The 20439-nt window shown below is 36.7% G+C and overlaps 1 long non-coding RNA gene across 3 annotated transcripts in view; it reads left to right on the top strand.

The window, feature by feature from the left end:
* Positions 1-1977: 1977 nt before the first annotated feature.
* LOC139440281 (uncharacterized) overlaps positions 1978-20439 on the top strand; it is a 48825-nt gene continuing 30363 nt past the window's right edge. For all 3 annotated transcript variants that reach the window (XR_011650381.1, XR_011650395.1, XR_011650380.1), the window contains exon 1: positions 1978-2059. This is a non-coding gene — a long non-coding RNA (uncharacterized lncRNA). The remainder of the gene's footprint in view (positions 2060-20439) is intronic.

Here is a 20439-nt window from a genome sequence, read left to right as displayed (position 1 = left end):
CCCAAACATACATAGCTTCCTCCATTATCAGCATCTCTTACCAGAAAGGCACATTTCTTGCAATTGATACATCTGCATTGACACACTGTTATTACCCTAAGACCTAGTTTACATTAGGGTTCACTCTTGGTGTTGTACATTTTATGGGTTTGGATAAATATGTAATGACATACATCAACTATTACAGTATCATACAGAGTAGTTTCAATGCCCTAAAAATCCTCTGTGCTCCAGCCTCACGTATTTTTATATGCTAAATCTGGCAACCCTAACCCAAAAGCTCCCTAAAGAGGTGATACCACCCCACCCCTCATGAGAGCTACCACTTCTCAGAAAGAGCTTTGCCAACTTGCTGAACATTCTCAAGTTCGAAATATTATAGTCATTTATTCATTCAGCTAATACTGATTTGCAATACATTAAGTGTTTATTTAGTAAGTGTCTTATGCTTAATTAGATGTTTAAAACATAAAACTAAATAAGACATAATCCCTACTCTCCAGGGACTGTTGAATGCTGGCTCAGTCAAATCACCTAAGCCTATTGGTGAGACAAAGCTGAGCTATTGTTTACTCCAGCAAGAAGAGAGCGCTATGACAGCAGTGTTAATAGTGTCTCAGCCAGGGAAGGGCAAAGCTGGGGTGGTTATTGAGATTTTGAGGTTTGATTTAAAGCAAATCTTTTAACTCCAGAAGAGAGGGCTGTTGTTAAGTAGGATTGAGTGTAGATCCTTGTATGGATTCCATGAATGTTATAGTTTAGAACTGGCGGACCCAACACGGTGAGATTTGGGTGGCAATGTCTAGGATGTAAACTGTTGTTTGGTACCTTCTATTGAAAAGTTGACAGTTCTCCCAGAAATTCTACTGTTTGACATTTTCCTTGAGATCAAAATAGTTAATTCGTGGTTGCCTTGTCCTGGGAAAATCAGTAGTTATCTTGGACAATTATGCCCAGAACTTCAGTGAGGCAAACCTTGTGTTGTGCTTTGAAGATTAGTCTAGAAAGGTCATAAGTTTCCCCAAAGCATTTATAGTTTTATCAAAGTAAAGTTCATTAGCTAGAGCAGGATTTATAAATCCTTTACTTTTGACAGAGTACAGGCTTATAGGCTATTCAAAATTTTGCCAGGCCAGAAACAAAGACACAATTAAGATTCCTGGGTCTCACTGGCTTTTTCAGGCAGTGGATTGCCCACTCTTTTGAAATAACAATGTCTTTGTACAGTGTTTGTCAGAAGCAGTATGGGACTTAACTAAGTCCTTGGTAATGAAACTTCTTCTTTGGGGACCTAAATATGAACAGGCGTTTTGAAAGTTAAAAGGAGCCCTTCAGCAGCCTCCCACTGTGCTTTTTCTAACAACAGTAGTCCCAGTTGCTAAACCAGTGGAGACATCAGCAACTTGTTTGGGGAGGCTCCTTTAAATCTGATGTTTCTTCCTGGCCCGTTTAGCTCAGTTGATTGCAGCATTGTCCCATAACTGAAAGGCTGCAAAATTTCCAGCCAGGGCACATACCTAGGTTGTGGGTTTGATCCCTGGTCCGAGTGCATATGATCTCCAGTTTGGATGTGTACAGGAGGCAAGTGGTTCATGTTTCTCTCTCACATCGATGTTTCTCTCTTTCTCTTTCTAAAAGCAATGAAAAAAGAATGTCCTCAGTGACGATAAAAAGAAATTGATGTTCCTTCATGCGGTACAATCTTTTATTTTCACTGAACAAACACCACGTGTCACCATAAGTAAGCTTAACTTCGATGAAATCCTATTATCTTCTCTGTTACATATTTCTGATCATTGTTATAATACTTTAAATCCTGCTGCTATCCTTCCATTACCTGAAGAAGAGGAAACTTGTAACTGTCAAACCTCTGTTGGCGAATCCATGTTCTGGGTAAACTTGTTAGAAATTCCTTTAGAAACTGCAGACTTAACATTTTTTCAATAGAGGAAGTTCATTTAGAAAGTCACAGAGGTAGCAGTGATCAGTGGAAGCAATGGGCTCAGGAAACAAGTTACAGAGGCAGAAGAAGGGTCTTTGGAACTTAGAAGAGAAAAAGGTAATGGTAATTTGGGGGTCGGGGGGGGGGTGTGGGCTTGCTCCCAGGAGGGAAAGCTCCCTTAACCTTGCTTTTGATAGGTCATATTTTAACACCAAAATAGAAAAATGTCAGGTAAAATAATACTGTAAAAAAAAACAGAAATAACTCATTTCACCCCTAAAATATAATCCTTTGCCGGAAGGAAAAATCCGCTCAGACAGCAGAACTCACTGAGCTCACTAGAGCTCATTACCAGATAAGAGCATTAGCATTTACAGGGATGATTGCCTTGCTCCTAGAATAATAGTCCATGAAGTTGAAATGCTCTGGAGACAAAAAGGGTTCTTGACCCCAAGAGAAGCCCAATTAAGAATGGTCAGTAAATTTAAAAAGCTGTCTCCTATGGGGCAAAATGTACAGAGGCGCACATGTAGGAAAGGGTCAGTTTAAACAGGGATGGAGAGTAGGGATGTATAGGAACAGTTTCTGAGAAGAAGGTACCCCTTAGGTAAGTCTTTGGAAGATGGGGGTGAGAAGGGAAAAGTGAGTACTTCCCAGGCAAAGTGAGCAGCCCAAGCAAAGGTTATGAAAGAGCTTGGCCAGTCCAGGGACTTGCAAACATTTAGGGTGGCTTTGAAGGGTTGCGTGAGAAATGAGATGATACATGTATTGTGGAAATGTGTGTACCTTGTTCACAGCCTCAAATAAAGCAAATTAGAGGAAAAAAGGTAATTTGGTAAAAGTATAATCCTCATTTAATTGAATGTTTTACCTGAAAATCTCCTCTTTTTACTATTATAAATGTCTTGATTCTGATCAATAGTCGTACTTTTTTTACTGTCCTAAGACTTAGCTGTAAGAAAAAAATTGTGCCACATGTTCAATTGTACTGATATACCTTCTCCCACCAAAATCCAGTTGCTACAATTTTTTTTTTTGAGCACAGATTATTCTTGTCTTTTAGTCGATGAAGTACAAAAATTTTCAGTATTTCATCTCTGGTAATAGTACTCTTCCTTTTTTTTTTAAATTTTTATTGTTATCAGTTGCTACAAATTTTTGAAATCTCATTCTGGATAAGCATACATTTCTGCAACTGTGTCTGCTTTTAACCAGATGTTATTTAACCAGTAAAGCAGTCATGTTCTGATATCCAAGCACACAAAGCAGTTTATAGACAATATTTTTTAAAAATCCTCACCTGAGGACATGTTTCCATTGACTTTTAGAGAGAGAAAAAGGAGGGCAGAGAGAAAGAGAGAGAGATGGAGAGAGAGAAACACCGATGTGAGAAATATCAGTTGGCTGCCTCCTGAAGGTGCCCCAATCAGGGATGGAACCCGCAACCTAGGCACATGCCCTAACCGGGAATAGGACTGGCAACTTTACGGTGCATGGAGCCAACCACTCGAGCCATGCAGCCGGGGCAGGACATGGACAGTATTCTTACGCCTGAATAACGAATATATATTTGTATATGTGCCTGTGTATATATCTGTACATGTGTACCCACAAGTACCTTTCTATTTTTGTAATGTCTATTTATAACCTAAACCCCACATTCCATGCTGTCACCTACTGGTTTCCCAATTATTGTTGTTAAGCAGCGTTGTTGCTGGCAGACTTTGTCCATGCAGAGGAGTATTACAGTACACCAGCTGAAGCACAGTTCGGTGCCCTTCCCCAGCAGGTTTTTATCTGGAACATAAGCAAGCAATGTAGACCCTGACGACAGACACAGAGGCATGTCATATCTTTGTTTCCTTTTCTTTTGGGGGACCTCAGGTTTAGAGAGTTAAGAAAATAATCACACTTCTTTGTTCATGGCACATGACCACCATTTGTGCAAACTCTTTCTACAACACCTTACTTTTAAACATTTTAGGTAAGTCTAATATATTGCATGTATACTCCCATCCCCCAGAGTTTAAATGGAAACAAAGTTCTAGCTAGGAGTCAGAGAGGTCAGGGTGCAGATCCTAATTTTTGTCACTTAATGAGCACTCAATCTGGGTAAACGAGTGAAGCTCTCTGAGACTTCATTTTCTCTGCTGTAAAGTGGGAATAATAACTGCCTCTCAGGGTGATGGAGAGAATTGGATTTTGAACCTAGTGTTCTCAGCGTAGTGTCCCGTACATGGTAAGTACTCAATACATTTCTGTGGCTCTTGTTAGACTATCATTGGTATAAGAACTTTGAATTCGGACAAAGAGCAATCCAAGCTTGGAATGCCTACTACCAATATGCTATGTAACTTTAAGTCAGTCACTTGGCCAAACTCTTACTCTGTTTCTGCAACTAAGGAATGGAAATGACATTGTAATTGTTTGTAAATAAGATTGTGCAGGACTAAATAAATGTTAATCTATATCGCTCATTAGAATCTGTAGCTGTACTTATAATCCTGAAGATAAGTATAATTAATATTTTGTATTAATAGTGTGCTTTCTACTCAGGCATTAAAAAGGCATTTCAAAGACAAACAAGAACAGAACATTGAACCTACCCAAGGTTACAGATTCAGTAAACTAGGAGGAACAGATATTCTATAACTGACAGGAAATTAAAGAAGGAATTTATCTTTTTTGAAGAATTTTGTCTTCATTCCTAAACAGCAAATAGTAAGCTCGTAGTGAAACTTAACAACTTACTGCTCCATCAGAAAGTGGGTGGTACTAATGCCCAGATCTTCAGTGGAAGCTGATATTGTGGGTGTCCAGGCTACTTGAGTAAGTATGGCAATTCCTCTCCACTTCGATGTCTAACTCTCACGTAAAATTTAGCTCCCCTAAAGGGTTAGCAGCAAAGGAGGAAATGCTGTGCTGTAAAAGTGATGGAACTCCTGGGTCCTCAAAAACACCCTGTTGTGACCCTCACTTTTCAAGGCACAGTGTTCATCATTGTTTTTTGCTCATTCACCTCTTCTAGTTGAAGGGCTGCACAGAGCAGGGACCTAGAGCCTTTGAGCCAGGCTGCCTGTGTTTGCATCCTGGCTCTGGTGCTCTCTAGCAGTGGAAACTGAACCCCCCAGGGCTTTAGTAGGGATGACAAAAATAGCACCTACCTCATGAATTAGACCAGTACTTGGACCACACTAAAGGCTAAATTAATATTCATTACCAGTTCTACAGCCCAAACTGTAATGCCTAATTGGAATTCGGTTCACCTGAAAGGTAAACTTGGAAGATGAAGTTGGCTTAAATTGAAGTAGTTCATGTAAGCTGTTACTATCAAGATACCAAAGCGAATCACATCATAGTCACATAAATAACACCAGTTCTCATGTCCTCGTTGCTAAAATTCCAAAAGTTAGTACAGCACAGAGGGTAAGTGCATGGGCTTTCATGACAGTCACGACAATTCCTGTATGTCCTTGCCTTGGTTTCCCCTTCTGTAAGACAGTTAAAAATAGTACTTTCTTCAGAGTTGTTGTTAGGTTTAGATGAGTTAATGCAAGTGACTAGCATAGTTTCTGACAAATACAACATTATGCTACTAATAATAAATGTTAGTGGTTATCATTGCTATTTTAAATAAAATAACAAGGCAAATAAGCCCCCTCTGATATTTCTAGTTTTAACTACCATTATCGCAACTTAAATGTGGTCAGAACTGAGGCTTCTCATTGTAGATTTAGATACACATAAATAATTCTAGGACAATCCTCTGCTCAGGCCATAGTAGGCACTTGTATAAATACTGTTAGATGAATGCCTCTGTGAGTACATCGAATGTCTTCCTTTCCTCCGTGAACCTCACATCTCAGTCTCCCAGATTTTTGGTTTTGTTTTCCTTTCTAGTTCAGGTCAGTTTAGCTGAGGGAGGTTGTGTTTGTCGTCACTAGGTCTTGCTGTATCTAATCTAGTCTTCATCTGAATCTGTTAAAGGTAGTTAAAAGAGGTCGTAGCCACTTGGTATTAGTTAAAAAAAGTATGAAGGGTTTGGGGAAACATTTTTTAGAATAATAGGAAAATGATGGGACATTATTTCTCTGGGTTTAATGCCTTCCATGCATTGGAGTTTGGGTTACCTTCTCTATGGGCTAACTGTGGCAAAATTTTGGTTAGCATTTTCCCTCATCCAATTTACACTGCTTAAAGCTTATTATTGTCTTAATAGGTTGAAATTAATTTTAATATCAGCCCAAACAAAATGTAATAAGGAAGGTAAACCTTTAGCTCCACTCTTGCTCAAGTGCATTCCAAAGCAAACTAGTAATTTTACATTATGAGTTGCTTTCAAATACTCAAAGCATTGCCTTGGATCATTTAAACAAATAAACATTTAAAAAATTATAATACCATAATAAATTAACAAAATATTTTAGCAGAAAAAATTTGCCATTAATCCCAAGGGGTGGCAGAATTGTGCTCACCCACTCATATACTTATAATAGGTTGTTTATCAAATTCCTTTTCCCTTACCACAGTTCTTAGTCCAAACTTTATCTGCATTCGTCATGGGTCAAGAGTATTGCTGTGGCACCAGAATGTGACCAAGTCAGAATACGCCAGACTCTGCACCTCTGTGTACGTCTGTAGCTCTTTGTTTATGGCACTTATCATTTATTGGCTGTATGTGGTTTGTCTGGTTATTTTTCTACCTGTCCATAAGATAGTTCTTATAACTTCTATTGGCTAGGATAATATCCTGCTGGAAGGAAGAAAGGGATATTAGTACGGAGCTGAAGTCAGAGAAGTGGGCCTAGGAAAACGCTACTGTTATGCTCTTGCACTTTCTATATGCCACCTCATTGGCTGGTCTTTAGGTCTTTGTCCAATTTCTTGATGATCCTAGCTTAAAGAGAAGTAATTCCAAGAATTCTTCTTTGTTGACATGAATAGATTCAGTAATTTTAATCCCCATCAGTAGTAATAATATAGTTAAATGGAAATTTTTTAAAATATATTTTATTGATTATGCTGTTACAGTTGTCCCCTTTCCCCCCCTTCACTCCACTCCACCCTGCACACCCCTTCCCTCCCACATTCCCCCCCTATAGTTCATGTCCATGGGTCATACATATAAATTATTTGGCTTCTACATTTCCTATACTATTCTTACCCTCCCCCTGTCTATTTTCTACCTAACATTTATGCTACTTATTCTCTGTATCCTTTGCCCTCTCTCCCCCACCCACTCCCCTGTTGATAACCCTCCATGTGATCTCCATTTCTGTGGTTCTGTTCCTGTTCTAGTTGTTTGCTTAGTTTGCTTTTGTTTTTGTTTTAGATATGGTTGTTAATAACTGTGAGTTTGTTGTCATTTTTACTGTTCATATTTTTTATCTTCTTTTTCTTAGGTAAGTCCTTTTAACATTTCATATAATAAAGGCTTGGTGTTGAAGAACTCCTTTAACTTGACCTTATCTGAGAAGCACTTTATCTGCCCTTCCATTCTAAAAGAAAGCTTTGCTGGATAGAGCATTCTTGGATGTAGGTCCTTGGCCTTTCATGACTTGGAATACTTCTTTCCAGCCCCTTGCCTCTAAGGTCTCTTTTGAGAAATCAGCTGACAGTCTTATGGGAACTCCTTTGTAGGTAACTGTGTCCTTTTCTCTTGCTGCTTCTAAGATTCTCTCCTTATCTTTAATCTTGGGTAATGTAATTATGATGTGCCTTGGTGTGTTCCTTCTTGGGTCTAGCTTCTTTGGGATTCTCTGAGCTTCCTGGACTGCCTGGAAGTCTATTTCATTTGCCAGATTAGGGAAGTTCTCCTTCATTATTTGTTCAAATAAGTTCAATTTGTTGCTCTTCCTCTTCTCCTTCTGGTACCCCTATAATTCGCATGTTGGAACATTTGAAGATGTCCTGGAGGTTCCTAAGCCTCTCCTCATTTTTCTGAATTCTTGTTTCTTCATTTTTTTTTCTGGTTGGATGTTTCTTTCTTCCTTCTGGTCCACATTGTTGATTTGAGTCCGGGTTTCCTTCCCATCACTATTGGTTCCCTGTACATTTTCCTTTGTTTCTCTTAGCATAGCCTTCATTTTTTCATCTAATTTGTGACCAAATTCAACCAGTTCTGTGAGCGTCCTGATTACTAGTGTTTTGAACTGTGCATCTGATAGGTTGGCTATATCTTCATTACTTAGTTGTATTTTTTCTGGAGCTTTGATCTATTCTCTCATTTGGGCAATTTTTTTTTGTCTTGGCGTGCCTGTTACATAAAGGGGCAGAGCCTTAGGTATTTACCAGGGTGGGGTAACCCATGTCACTGCGCTGTGACACTGTATGTGGGGAAGGGGTCCAAGAGGGAGCAATGGCACTTGCTCCACTCTCTGTCGGTTTTCAGTCACTCCCTCTGCTACCCAGAATCAAATTGGGCCCTTCTGGTGCTGCTTCGTCCTGACATATTCTCATACTGACTTTTGACACAGCTGGTTCAGTCCCTAAACATCAAATTTAATTATTTTCCTAAAGGAGTCCTTTTCCCCTGGCTTGCCATTTGCTATAAATTGATTCACAAAAATGGAAAAATTCAGTAGAATTAAACTCCAATTTGAATTAACTTGATAGAATGTCAACATTGCTGGGATTAATTTGCATAATGTTTTAAAGAAAACCAATTGCTACAGGTCCAGATGGCAACCTTTAAAAAAAAAAAAAGCAGTGCCTTTTGTAGGGTTTGTCTGTTAGCAAAGAGGTAGACTAGGGAATTCTTTGTCGTTAATGCTGTCACATGGGAAATGTCAAGTTAGGCTTCAGTTTCGATCCCACTGTGCCCTTTCTTTTATCTCTATCTCTTTCTGCAAGTTTTTAGCAATAACCTTGTCCTGAGCCCAACTTCTCTCTCCTGCCAACACTGGAATTTTAAACCTTAGAGCTGCCCATTGGGTCTATCTGTGTTTGCCTCACCTCCCTGTCCTTCTCCAGTCTGCAGCCCACCATATAAGCAGTTACAACATAAAGAATTGATTCTAAAATACTCATAGTTGGATATACCCATGTTTGGGAACAGCTTTTCTCTGTGGGGCTTTTCACTCATTGAAAGTTATTGAACTAGGTTACTTGCCTTACTATTTTAATGGGTCATGTGCTTGGATATGGGAGTGGGTTCATTAAAGAGAAACTTAAGTTAAACAGGTATTTAGTGAAAGTAGAATTTTCTTACTGATTCAGAACCATGTTAGACTCCTGTAGAGAGAATTATTTATGAGGTGATCACGAAGGAAGGTGTGGGGTCCCACAGCTAAGTAGTCCTCTATTTAGGGCCCTGTGAGGAGTGTTTTAGTGAAGATATTCTCCCCAGAGTATATGCTATGAGTCCACAATGATATGACTTTCTAGCCAGGGCTTTGGGGTATTTCTTAGCATTACCCCTATTTCACTAGCTAGTAGGGATTCTACTACCTCTTACCTTATATTAAACTACATTAAACACTCAGGGCAAGGTCCCAGGGTTTTATTAGTATATTAGTTTATTTTAAATAGTTTTATCAGTTTAGACTAACAAAACACATACTAACACATAAAAATAGTGTTTTTATTTTTTCATTATTAAGTACTGTAGCCAGGCAACCAGGAATTTGATTAGAATCTGCTGTTTGCTTGACACAACAATTCTCGTTGCCCTCAGGCCTCCGCCACCAAGGTTAGAGATTCCTGTGACAATGTCAAGCAGTTCAAGAATTATTGGATCATCTGTATTAATATGTTTTTCCCAGTGTGCTTCAGATCAAGTATTTTTTACTTATTGCTCATATTTTTGTAAACCCTATTGCTTTAAATGGGTTGCCTGAAACACAGTATCTTACTAGCACAGGCTTGTACATTGTAGGTTGAAAACAGCTTATCTGGGCCCACCTATCTTTGGGTAAAGTGAGGACCAATTTTAATACAAATTCAGAATTGTATACAAAATACTGGCGTTTTATTTTTGGTATCCAGTTTCATAGGAAACTTTATCAGTGTAGGAAAGGACAGTGAACACTCTGCAGTTAGAAATTCTTAGTTCATGGCATTAAAAAATTTCATAATTATGTTTTCTACTACAGTGTTATTTGTCACTTTACTTATAAGGTGCTCATGGTAGAAGCTGGGGTGAGATAGTCGTGACAGAATTAATAGAGAGCTATTGAATTCTCTAACATACTTCCTATGTAGGCACAATAACAGAGAAAAAGGGCCTTGGAATAGGATTTCAGCTCTAAGAGGCTTAGGCTACTCCTTGTCCCTGAGATTAGCATGCATGCAACAGATATTACTACGTAATTTTTTGAAGATGAGAAAGAAATCCTTGTCTTCATTTTAGAGTATATTTGGGTATTTGATTCCCCCTAAATTTCATCTCAAATAATCTAATATTGTAAACAAATAAGAAAATGGCTCTTTCATTTCCTTATTATGATTTCAAATGGTTTTTGTTTAAATAATTTTTATGAAAATTACTGTAATGACTCAGTGGAACAGTTCCACCTCTGACTCATGGAGAATCTGGTATAAAGTCATATGGCTCATCTGCTCCTCTGATTTAGGAAATGTCAGTATGAATGTACCATAAGGTGCTTGTGAAGTGCTTGAATGCTCATATAAAAGGTGCTAGAAAATTACACAGTTAGAAAGTCTTATTTTAAAATATAGTTTTATAAAACTTCAAGCAGATGTTTTAGTTTCATTAGTAGATCAATTCTGGTTAACCTATTTATGTGTTTGTGGGGGAAACCTGCCTCCCTTCCTAACAAAGTATCTCATTAAAAGTTTTATAGCTTCTGTATGCTTCTGGTCATTCGGTTAAATAAATACAATAAATTGAAAGAAACAAACATTCAGTACTGGATTTAATTTTAAAAAATTTCCTAATTAAGTTTAAAAATCCACACAATATCCAGATCCTGCCATAAATTAAATTAATCAAATCAGTTGCTCATTACGCTTTGGTTAAGTAGAATTAAATCTGTCTGTAGCATAATAGTTTCAACATTAACAAGTGTCAGTCTCCTAAAATTACTTCTATTAAACAGAAAGCATGATGTGTTATTTAAATAATATGCTTTCATTAGAATAACTGACAACTTTTGTAATAGTAGACTTTATTTTTTAGAACAGTTTTTGATTTATATAAAAATTGAGATAATAGCTCAGATTTCTTATTACCCCATACCTGGTTTCCTCTATTATTAATATCTTACATTGTTATAGTGCATTTGTTGAAATTAATTAACCAATATGGATATATTATTATTATTAATTTTGATACATTATTATTAACTAAAGCCCACAGTTTACTTAGACTTCTTAGTTTTACCTAATGTCTTCAATGCTCCAGGGTCCCATTAAAATACCACATTACCTTTAGTCATTATATGTCCTTATGCTGCTCTTGGCTGTGACACTTTCTGAGACATCTCCTTATTTTTGGTGACTCTGACAGTTTTGATGAGTCCTCCTAGTCAAGTAGTTTGTAAGATGTTGCTCTGTTGGGCTTTGTGTGATTTTCTTTTTCATGATTAAACAAGGTTTGTGGGTTTTTGGGAGAAGACCACAGAGCTAAAGTGACATTTTCATCACATCGTATGAAATCGTACTTACATCTACTTGATATGTTACTGTTAATATTGACATTGATCTTCTGGCTGATGTAGTATTTGTGAGGTTTCTCTACTGTAAAGTTATTTCCCCCCTCTCCCATACTGTACTCATTGGAAGTAAGTCATTATGCACAGGCCACACAAAGGAGTTCCCATAACTTCTGAATTTGGGAGTGATGCTCCCTCCCCTTGGGGGGTTGGGGTGGGGAGTATCTATATAAATTATTTGTTAACTCTTTTGCATGGGAGAATAATTCTTTTCCCCCATTTATTTATTTACTCAATCATTTCTTTATATTAGTATAGAGTCATGGATTTTTACCTTGTATATTGGTTTCTAATCTTATGCTACTTTATTTTGAGGCTTAAATAGTTCCAGCTTTGGCCATTGGGAGTTCTTTTAGTTGACTCCTGTTACTTTGATATGCCACACCATTGTTTTTTCATTGTTTGTTTGTTTGTTTTAGCATTTCCTTTCTACAAGATGCTACAGGCTCATCCAGGCAAAGCTGACAACATTTTAAAATCATAATTTCTTGCTAACCATGAGAACTGACAATTATAATAAACTTATTATTTATCTCCCAGCCAAACTGTTAGAGAATACAAATAACTATTTTTTTCTGCATTTACTATTATAAGAGATAATCATGAGATTAGTAGGAATTCTATTTTGTTTTTATAATTTTTATAGCTGTAATGATTACAATTAGAATTTATAATGAGGATTAACATAGAGTAAGAACCTTGAGATTTTTCTGAATTGAATAAAGATTTAAACATATCAAGTGTAATTTTAATACTGTATGTATGGTACTTTTAAAAAAAATAGCAATTCAAATGTCATATATGAAACACTCAAATGTCTAACCATCACAGATAATTGGAATTGTGCCTGAGGAAACTGAATAATTTATGAGAATGTGGGTAAATTGAACATTTGTTAGGATATAAGGCACATTCATAACTTAGAACCAGATAACATTAGGCTTCTCACAAATGGCAAGAGTGATATTAAATATATTAATATAAGAAAAAGTATATAGCAAAGTACCTGATACATTTGTTTGAACTTTAATATTCAGGTTAAAGAGGGCCAGAGATAAATATAAATCCTTGTGGCACATGTTAGCCTAGATGTGTTTCATTTTCTCGAGGATACCTAACATGACCTTGAAGGTACAGTGTAGACTAGAAAGTTCCCTTTGATGTTCTGATGTGCATGATTACAAGAGACTGCTGAGTCCCAGGGTGACTCTGGATGACGCTGAGAGCAATTCTGTTGCTGTCTCCTGGTAGCAAGACAATGTAAGATTCATTTTTTAGCTTTAATGACTGGTAAAAAAAAAAAAGAAGAAGAAGAAGGCAAAATCCCTAAGGCTTTTAATGACTCTGTAATTATCATTCAAGTCAATTTACACAACCTGCTGGAGTCTCACCCACTGCTCACTCAGCCTTCTTCTGGACTGCTCGCTACAGATGGCCTTCAAAAGCTACTGGGTTGCAGTGAGTAATGGACACAATGGTTCTGTTCCTGCGAACGGCAAGGGTTTTCTTCTTTCCCTCCAAATGTTTCCTGTTGATTGGATAAATAGCAACCCTCTATTATACCCAATTTTTGCTTTCATAAATGTAGTCTTTTAGATCAAAAGATGGCTATATATTTAAATATAGGAAGCATGAAATTAGTTGACTTTTATGCCTATTATTATTAATTATTTACTGTCTTATATAATATTCTTTCCCCCCCACACATGTTTTTTTGCACTTATGAAATATTATGGTCTTTATGCAATTTAAACTTCATGATAAACCGAGAAGGGAAGCAGAATGGGTATCTTTATCATTTTGTGGATTAAACAGCAGAGAGGCTCAGATTGGTAATAATTTTCACAGAGGAAAATGTCGTAACTGGATTTTGAAGCTCTGTTTTCTGTTCTAAATTCAGTGTTCTTTCTGTAAACTATACCAGTGGTTTCCACAGTAAGGTGATTTTAGGTAGTAAACAGATCTGTATATTATTAATAGTTAAATATGGAAAAATATAATTAGCACATTAAGCGTATGCTATCATAGATATATTATTTTAGGATGAGAGTAAGCTAGGCGTTTAATATAAAAGTGAGTCAATATAAATACGAATATTAGTTGAATACCGAAACGGGTAGTAAGTGAATATGGAAGAAGTCATGAGTGTGAATGACTAAACAGTACTCTCCTGTGTCCTAAAAGTAATCAGGTCATTCCTAAAGGAAGTAGAGAGAGACATAAAAACAAAACAAAATGAAACAACAGAAAGGTAATAAATTAAAAAGTAGGTTAAATTTTACACTGATTTGAAGAACTATGATAGTCTGTATTTCCCTAACCACACAAATTGGATCAGTTATAATAATATAATATAATATAATAATTATAATAATATCATAGTTATATAGTTAAATAGTTATAATACTATAATATAATAATTGTAAAAATGCTTATGTAAGCAGCAAAGATTTTTAAATGTGTTATCTCTCTTGTGGAATTTTTTTGTATTTTTATTTGTAGTAATAATTTATATTTTTCTTCATATTTTTATTATAGCTAAACCAGATGTCATATAAAAGCATCAACTAGCCAAATTTAACACTCTTAATAAGAAGTAAGATTTGTTTTTTGCAGGAGCAAAAGAGGTTGATTTCTAATTTGGGAAGTAAAAAGCTTCAGGCATGTAGAATTAACAGACATGGATTTTGATTTTCTGAAATGGAGAGAAAATAAGATGTCCCACAAAATGCACTGGGCCAAGAATTACCTATCTTGGGGGTTAGTTTTAGTTTTGTGACTACCTAGCTATGTGACTTTAGGCAAATGATCTTTTTAAAAAAATTCTTTATATAATAAAGAGGATTAAGGTTTCTTAATAAAGAGGATTAAAGTTTCTAAGAGTCCTTTTAGTTCTAATTCTCTCTGAGTCAAAAATCTATCTTAATCAATTTTCCATTTTATAAAGCAATTTTCAAAAAGAATGACTTTGAGGTGTCAACACTATTTGATTCATGTTAGACTCATATTAGAATTGAGGGCATATTAGATTGGGCCCTTTCTCCAGCAATTCTCTTATGTAGGCCTCAAATCCATTGGGATATTCCCTTTGCCTCATGGTTAAAAGGGAAAAAGATATGAAAGATATTTTCCTGCTTTCTCCAGATTAATCTTTATTTAAGAAAATGTTTTTTTATGTTATCTTTAATGACAATGGTCTTGAAAACTGTGGATACCTAGTGTTATGTCATACCTTCAGTTCAGATCTCCAGTTTATCTCTAATATTTTCATCCAAGATTAACTAAAGGCCTGTATGAATTACAAGTCAAATAAAGATGATAAAAGATACTTTTTATTCAGAATTTAGTTGGACTATTTATTGACACTTCCTTCTATAGTCATTTGCTAAGTCACGGTGCCTCGGCTCCCTCTATTCTTTCCTATGAGCGCTGATCTACGCACCTCAGTCCAGAGGAAGAAACCATCACTTGTCTTAGCAGCAACTCCTCGGCTTGCAAGACAGCTGTCAGGGTTCCTGACAGCCAGGGCTCATGGGCAGACCTGAGCTCCTGAGACACAAAACTCCACCCTTAATCAGCTCCTTGTGTATAAGACCAAAAGCAGTACAGGAATACTTTATTTCTATCTGGGATTTTGTCTCCCGTCTCCGATGTAGAATCCAGTGAGTTGGACTGAACCATCTACATGGTCCAACTTGAATCTCAGATTTCAAAACTCTTACATAAAATGAGGTTTGGAGCATTGAAATGTGACAGAATGCACAGGAGCAAAGCAGAGTAGCTACATTGGAGCAGGCCTGAACTACCGACCTAGACACTCTCCAGGTGAGGAGCACTCTCGTTTCCCCTAAACTTCCTGGAAGAGGGGACACTCAAAGAGAGGTTTCTCCTGTAAATTCTATGTAGCTCTGAAAACATCTTCCTAATACAATCTAGATCTTTCCTTCTACTGGGCAAGGGGTCATCAGGAGCCCTTTCTGTGTGGCAGAGCCATGTAGCAGAACAAAGAAGGAAGTCAGCCAGGTGGTAAAAGGACATGAGGGCTGATTGGAGCAAACACGCTCTATTGCCTTCCCCATTTACGGGTATTAAAGTAAGTCTTCCATTAATGCATAAACACCCATCTTGAATTTAGAAACTATTAATATTTATTTTACTGAACTATTTAAATTCTTTGCTTTGACAGATCAAGATATTTCATTCATCTGCTATTTATGTAACATTTGTTTCTAAAAATAAAAACCCTAATTAAGAAAGAAGGTAAAGAAGATTGCTATAAAGATACTTATGAACTGCCTTGACCCATGCAGCTCAGCTGCTTGGGCATTGTCCCACAGAGCAAAAGGTTGCTGGTTCAGTTCCCAGTCAGGGCATATGCCTGGGTTGCAGTCTTCGGTTGGGGTGCGTTCAAGAGGCAAATGATCGATGTTCCTCTTCTTCTTTTTCTCCCTCCCTTCTCTGCTCTCTAGAAATAAATAACAAAAAATTTGAAACATACTTATGAACTATAGCTCTGTCTTTCTCTCATGGGGTCATAGTTTCAACTTCCCTTTCTGTTTTGCTCTTCATCTGCCTGGTGGCTAACTTCTGCTTACAGTTTCTGCTCTGCTTTAACTTCTGCTTGCACATGATTTGTATCTTTTTTGCTACTATTCTAGGTGCTGGAAATATGGCAGTGAGTAAGATGGCCCCGATCCCTCATGGGATTCATAATATGGCAGGGGGGAAAGAGAGAGACAGAGAGACAGAGAGAGAAACAGAGAGACAGACAGAGAAAAGGAGGAGGAGGAGGAGGAGGGGGAGGAGAAGAGAAGGCGGGAGGGGGAGAGAATATGCTGTGAAACATATAAGACACAATGAGAGCATACATTAAGTCAGTGTAATATAAACTGGATCGTGCCCCTTGAGTAGGCCATGAAATCAGTGTAGTGGCTGAATTCTTAATAACAACAAAAATAACAGAAAATATCAGAGTAAAGCACACTTAGTAAGAGAAAGCATTGTTTTGTGGAACATTTATTTCAGTTTACATTATCAGTGAATAAACAGATAAACATCCAGATCCTAGAAGAAAAATAGAAAATAAACAAGAAAAATTAGTGCACTAGAGACTATATTAGAAGGTGACAAAACTGAAAAAACAGAAGGCAAGGAAGACTATATCAAATATCGGGGGGGGGGTGAAATTTTAGAGACAGTAGGTGTCTTTTGGGTAAAGACCTCAAAGAATTGAGGAAGTGAGCCATATGGATATTGAAGGAACATTTCAGGAAAAGGAATAGCCAGTTCAAAGGTCCTGAGTGTGCCTGCTCTGTATGAGCTTGAAGAAAAGCAAGGCCAATGTGACTGGAGGGGAGTGAATAGGAGGCGTAGCAGCAGGTGAGGAAAAAGGGCCACCTTGCGGCAGGGGAGGCGGTGGGATCATGCAAGACCTTTTGGTGTTTAGTAGGTACTTTTGTTTGAGTGGGAGTGAGATGGGAAGCCATTGGACAGTGTTGAGCAGTGGAGTACTGTGATTTGACTTATGTTTTACTAGGATCACACTAGCTGCCTAACTGAGGATAGTTTAAAGAGAGGAAAAGGCGGAAGCAGGAACATCAGAGCGTAAGCTCCATCGGGGCAAGAATTTTAAACTGCTTTTCACTTTGTATCCCTAGTGCTTTATAACAGTGACTGGCACATAGAGACGATTACTTATTCAAGAATGAGTATGTACCTGTATGTGCACAGATTATCATGTGAAAATACATGTCATGTCGTAAGCTAGTGAGGGCTGATCGCCCCTCTCTTAGAGGAAACTGACCTAGTCGTGGGACTCAGGAAAAGCAACTCTGGGAATTGACATTTGGGCTGAGATCTGAGGAATAAGCAAGAGGAGGTTTGAAATGACGAGAATAGAATTTTTCAGAGGTGGTAAATTTGGGAATCCTTAGCACATGCATAGTATCTGAAGCTGTCTGCAGCTGTTTCTGTCTGTGTCAAGCAAAATTAAAGTCATTACGAACCACCTCCACTTTCTGTTTCTTATTTTTTATAATCCATTTCCTGTAACAGCTGCTTTACTGAAAAATAGCACAGAGTAGTTATATACATGTCACATATGTATATGTATATATATATTTAAGGCAGCTCCTTTATCATATTGCAATAATAGAAAAAGTCAGTGAATTTTAAAATTCATTTAATTTCTTTTATTTAAAATGCATATTGTGGTGGTGTGATATACATATATATTCCAAAAGTATTCCCCCATCTACTTAACTACCTTATTTATCACTTCCCATATTTATTATTGTTATTTTTTAGATTCCACCAAGAAAGGATATCGTGCTGTATTTGTGTGGCTTATTTCACTTTGCATACGGCCCTCAAGTTCCATCCATGTTGCAAAAGGCAGGGTATCCTTTTGTTAACATGGCTGAATAACTATACAGGTTCTGGCACAAATAATGCCCCCTTTTCATTACAAAATCTCTTATTATAAAATCATAAGCATGTAATTCTGTAACATAACAATATCACACTCAGGCACACCATATGACATTTTAGGTGAAATGTTCAAATTAAAACTACAAATTATTACACCCATATTATTACCCTACCAACCACACTCAAGCAGGCATTACTTCTGCTGGACCCTGCATGTATGCAAACACAATGGAATATTATCTATATATATATTTAAATATCCCATCTTTTTATTTTTAATTCATTCATTGATGGACGCTTAACTTTTTTTCTATATCTTGGATATTGTGAATAATGCTCCTGTGAACATGGAGTCCAAATATCTCTTAAATATCCTGTTTTTGTTTCCTCTGGTTATACCCAGAAATGGGATTGCTGGATTATATGGTAATTCTACTTTTTCTTATCTTTTGAGGAACCTCCATAGTGTTTTCCATGTGGTTGCACCAATTTCAATCTTACCAACATTCCTACCAAGAGGTCAAAGAGGTTCCTTTTTCTCTACATCCTCCTCAACATTTGTTATTTCTCGTCTTTTTGATGATAGCCATTCTAATGGGAATGAGGTGATATTTCAGTCTTTTGATTTGCATTCCCTGATGATTAGTAAAGTTGAGCACCTTTTCATGTACATAATGAAATGAAAATGTTATGTCCTCTTGGAAAAATGTCTATCCAGTTCCTCTCCCCATTTTTAAATGTTTTTTTTTTTTTGCTATTAAGTTGTTTAAGGTTTTTAAAAAATATGTTTTTGAATACATTAAAAAGATTATACTCCATGATCTTGGAGTGGGACTTATTCTGGGGATGCAAGATTGGTACAATATCCACAAATCATTAAATGTGATACACCATGTAAAAATGAAAGGGGATTACAGGAACTACTATAAAGAACACATGGACAAAATCAAGGGGGAGGGTGGAAGTGGGGGAGGGGGTGTTCGGCTGGGGTGGGGTGGAAGGATGGGGAGAAAAGGCATACAACTTTAATTGAATAACAATAATTTTTTAAAAAAAAAAGAAAAATAAAAATCACATGGCCATATAAATAGATGCAGAAAAAGCATTTGATAAAATCCAGCACCATTTATGGTAAAAACTCTCAGCAAAGTGGGAATAGAGAGAACATACCTGAACATAATAAAGGCCATATAGGACAAACCCACAGCTAGCATCATACTCAGTGGGCAGAAACTAAAATTATTTCCCTTAGGATCAGGGACAAGACAGGATATCCAATAGTCTTATTCAATATAGTCCTGAAGTCCTAGCCACAACAATCAGACAAGAAGAAGAAATAAAAGGTTCCAAATTGGAAAGGAAGAAGTAAAACTGTCATTCTTGGCAGATGACACGATACTGTACATAGAGAAGCCTAAAGATTGCAGCAGCAGCAACAACACAACCCTGCCGGAACTAATACAGAAATTCAGTAAAGTAGGAGGATACAAAACAAATATCCAGAAATCATTTGCATTTTTATACACCAGTAATGAACTACCAGAAAGGGAAACTAAGAAAATAATTCCATATAAATTGCATCAAAAAATACCTAGGAATAAATTTAACCAAGGATGTAAAAGAACTGTACTCAAAAAATTATAAGACACTGAAGAAAGAAATTGAAAAAGATACAAATAAGTGAAAGCACATACTATGTTCATGAAAAGCAAGAATTAACACGATTAAAATGTCCATAGTACCTAAAGCAATCTACAGATTCAACTAAATTCCATTAAAATATCAATGGCATATTTCACAGAACTAGAACAAATATTCCAAAAATTTATATGGAACCTCAAAAACATAGCTGCAACATTATTGAGAAAGAAAAACAAAGTTGGAGAATCACACCACCTGATATCAAACTATATACTACAATGCCATAGTAATAAAAATAGCATGTTACTGGCATAAAAACAGACAGAGATCATTGGAACAGAATGGAGAGCGCTCTGCGCTTATAATAAACCCACATCTTTATGGTTGGTCAATATTCGACAAAGGAGGCAAGAACATACAATGGTTGCAAATACACACACACACACACACCCCATATCTTAACAAACAATCTAAAACTTTTTATTTAAAGCAGGGCTTTCTAAGCACACAGTTTATTTTATTTTATTTTATTTTATTTTATTTTATTTTATTTTATTTATCTTTCTTTTTAAATTAAATTTATTGGACTGACATTGGTATATTTTATTTTCTAAGGGAAGTTCAGTGTCCTTCATAATCTTCTAGTATTTGTTAAATTGTAAAATAAAATTAAAATAGTTAAGCATGTTGTTGAGAAAATTATCACAATTGCCTGGCTGGTGTGGCTCAGTGGATTGGGCGCTGGCCTGTGAA

This window comes from Desmodus rotundus, chromosome 1, assembly GCF_022682495.2.
Source record: "Desmodus rotundus isolate HL8 chromosome 1, HLdesRot8A.1, whole genome shotgun sequence".
NCBI classification, from domain to species: Eukaryota; Metazoa; Chordata; class Mammalia; order Chiroptera; family Phyllostomidae; genus Desmodus; species Desmodus rotundus.
Note: the sequence above shows the minus strand (reverse complement) of the source record. Positions and strands in the feature narration are given on the sequence as shown.